This window comes from Drosophila virilis, chromosome X (assembly GCF_030788295.1).
Source record: "Drosophila virilis strain 15010-1051.87 chromosome X, Dvir_AGI_RSII-ME, whole genome shotgun sequence".
Taxonomy (NCBI): Eukaryota; Metazoa; Arthropoda; class Insecta; order Diptera; family Drosophilidae; genus Drosophila; species Drosophila virilis.
This window is the reverse complement of record NC_091543.1, coordinates 27508590-27512323: the sequence shown is the minus strand read 5'-3', so window position 1 is coordinate 27512323 and position 3734 is coordinate 27508590. Positions and strand designations below refer to the sequence as shown.

Sequence of the window (3734 nt, the reverse complement as noted above, 5' to 3'; positions counted from 1 at the left end):
GGCTACATTAATACAATAATACAATACAATAAATATCTGGCAAATATGGCTAGACATGTTAATTGCAACGATTTTCAGTTGTTTAAAAGTTCTTATTTTGAGCCATACTAAATATGACTTAGCTTCAAAGTAAAATATAAATTGTGTAAAACAAAATTTGAGAATTTCAGACTTGAATAAAACCTGATCTGATTTACTTGATTAAAGTCGAGCAATCTCATTTCCAGAAGGATTTCCTATATTATCGACTAAAAGAGTTTGGTTCCATATATTGAAACAACAATATCAAATGCCGTCAAGCTAAAGAAAGGTCTATATGTAATGAGAACTTTGAGTGAGATGGATTTAATCCAAGTTGGATCAATCTACGCAAATTGAAAATGTAAACAAATTTGCCGACCAGAAGTTACTTGACTCTTAGACATATTCCAGGAATTAACCTGGCAATTTGCATGACATTAACATATTTTGAATAGCTCGCATGTCGTTTTATACCACTGTAGCATAGTTGGCAGAACTTCATTACCAGGCGGCTGCGTAGGCTGAGATTTATTCAATTTAATTTGAAATCGGCGTCAATGGGCTCCTGTTTAGTGGGACGTGGGCTACGCGCTTTACGTTGTGCGCTGTGCACGGGGCATAGGAAATAGAGTTCGGGGCAAAAGGACATGTGATTAAAAATTGTTTTCAAAGTTCATTGACACGCAGCCGACGCCGACGTTGACGTTGACGTTGACGTTGCCGTTGACGCAGCCGCGGCTACTGTCGGAAGCCATTCACAAGCGAGGCGCAATCAAAGACTGCCTAGCAATTTGGCGCCTATTTTTTTTTTTTTGGCACAGCTGTAATTGATTTTGTCCCTGGAGAATGGCTCGTCAACATACGCGAAAACCAAGTTAGGTTGATCGACCCGACAGCGATTGACTGGAAGATATCCTTTACACTTATGAGTTGAGCATTTGGAATTAATTTCCTGCAACTTAACCAGGAGCGGTTGGGTACAACGAAATTGATTGAGTTGATTTGTGAAGGACACAGTTGCATATCTGCTTTTGATCAACAGCTAGAGATTAACTTAAAGCATAGATTGTTTAAGCACTGCTCTATGGTTTCTTAGTTGGGAGTCATGCGTGTGGATTAGCTGGATACTGGCTGATTATCAAACGGGGCAGACTCTTCTTAGCATCCTTCTGTTAACAACACGAAGTGCGTCGTGATTTTAACGAATAGGGAACTGCAGAGCAAAAATACGCACACAATGTGACAGATTAAATGTACTTTTAGATTTAAAGATATTTTAAATTGGAATGGTCAATGGCGACAAATCATATCTATCAATATTTGTCAGAGCCAGTTTTCCATATCTTAAGAAACATCATTATTTACAAACCAGACCTTTTATGGCTCTCGCCCGAACTGCCCTTTCACGAATGTTGTTGTTGATGCTCTGCTGTCTTTGCTGCGTATTACAGCGCATATCACTCATACGCCTTGTTGCCACATCTGGTCAGAGGGGGAAATGGCAGGCCTGCGGAAGTCAGACAAAAAGATATCCGCCTGTCAATGATCTTCATTTTTTATGTGTTGCAAGGGGCGGGCCGGGTCATTATTAATATTTTTATTTTACTGTCAGACGCTTGTCCCTTGCCTCCTTTTTTTTTTTATTTGCCACTTGGCTGTCTGGGCGATAAATAGCGGGCATAATTGTCGCCGTGGCCCTCTCGCCCAGAAGCATCAGGCAGCCACATGCCGCTGGCAGTTGGCAAATGTTTTTGATTTACTTAACGGCTACCAAAGGAGTCCCAGTTTATTTTTCCCAGACTCAGACCCAAGCCCAGTCCCAGTCCCAGTCGCAGCCCCATTCCCAGTTCCATTCCCAGATTCTCCCGGTTCCAGCTGCCAGTTGACCCAATTTCTGTCGCTCTTGCCATTGTTATGGCTGTGGCTCGCGTTGGCGCTGCTGTCCTCTGTGGTTAACTGCTGAAGGAATAATTCATTATGTATTTGGTCGGCGTGTCACTTAATTTGAGTGGCCTTCGTTACCCCATTTCCCGATTCCCATTCAGCGATGCGGGCAATTTGCCTGCAAACTAATTGTCCACGTTGGGAATCGATTAAGCCTCTAAGCGAGACACAGTCACACTCCATATCCACATCCACATCCACACCCACGCACACACACACACACACACCTCAGCCAGTCTGATGGACAGCTGTTTTCGTGTCTTATATTCAAGTTAAATTGTTTATTTGCGTTACTTTTATGGGCTTCGTCGTTGACAGCAATTTGTTTGCCCACAAGAGATGTCTGCACAGAGACTGGCACTGCGTGTCTTGCTTCCTATTGTTGCTTTGAAGTGGATAAGCATTTTGTTCGTTGAATGTCAATTGAATAGTTTTTTAAGATGCAAAGCAGAAGGAAGGAAAGTATTAGAGATACCTGATATGAGAATTTATCGATTGAAAGCACTTTAGCCCGGCTATCTCTTGACTGCGTTGCCGGAATAGTGCCTCAATTTAAGACCCAAACGCAGGATATTCACAATGAATGCCTTGTAAACCTATGCAGATTCAACTTTTTGTCCAGTCTGATTACCAAACCGACTGACTTACTGACTCACTGATTGGTGACCATGCACAGCTTCAATGGTGAAAGCTAAAAAGCTTCCTTTTTTACAGAAGTTTCCTCATGTATAAAGTATAAAGTTTCTTTGTTTATCCTTCCCTTAGCTTCTTATTCTTCAAATTTACCAAGATCTGCATCTTCTGACAGACTTCAATCTAGTATTTAGTCCATGTGAGACACAGCTTTTGCGGAAATCAACTATGCCGGGAATTCAGATTTAACATTTTTTCTGGGTACAAAGTTAAAAATTCTCAAATCTAAAATGTACAAATTCTAACCCGGACAGTGCCGAGTTAAATTTTTAGTATATTCCCTGTCTGTATGTATGTATGTCTTATGAACATACAAGAGGCAAACATATAGATATTTGTATTAAAAATATACGTATTTTGATATGTTGCCCGACTAAGCGCGTCTCATGAATTCATAGAATCAACAAGTTGTGTTGGAATTCTAAAAAACATTATGTAATTGGGTACAAACTAATGTTTACATGTATGTTTATATGTACGAGGACCGACATGCGTTCATGCATATATGTATGTGCGTATGCGGGCAAGTGTATATTTTTGTTGTAAGTATTTATATGTGTGGGAATGTTTGTGTAAAAATATGTTTATGTTATGTTGTACATATATATAAATACATTTCAATATATAAAAATATATGGATATAAGTATGTGTTGATGCATGTGTGCATGTTTTTTATACAAATGGCAGTTAATCAGAGCACTACAAAAAAAAAAAGAAGAAATTTAACATGTCGCCTTACTATGCGATTCTCATGAAATAAAGAATTTCTCACAGATTTTCATGTTTTAAGTGGTGCCATCACAGGTTGTCTCACTCTAATTCACTTGTTGGCTCTGTATTTTTATCTTTCTTCCTCTCTCTCTCCTCTTTCTCTCTCTCTCTCTCTCTCTCTATAGATTATACGTATTCTTTAATTCCGCGATATTTAAAAGTTTCTAAAAATTAATCAACACTTTGAGCTCAACAATAATACACATATCATCTAGGTTTGAACACAGCTCATTGGCTAATTTTCAACTTACATTTAGCAAAAGCTAAGATCACATTATTAAAGCGAATGCCACGGAACACAGAC

At 39.2% G+C, this 3734-nt stretch overlaps 1 long non-coding RNA gene across 1 annotated transcript; it reads right to left on the bottom strand.

The window, feature by feature from the left end:
* Positions 1–1280: 1280 nt before the first annotated feature.
* On the bottom strand, positions 1281–2909 carry LOC138911778 (uncharacterized). Its single transcript, XR_011417418.1, has 3 exons — positions 2441–2909; positions 2044–2350; positions 1281–1977 (listed from the first exon to the last, which is right to left on the bottom strand). It is a non-coding gene; the product is annotated as an uncharacterized lncRNA (long non-coding RNA).
* Between the last annotated feature and the right edge of the window lie 825 nt (positions 2910–3734).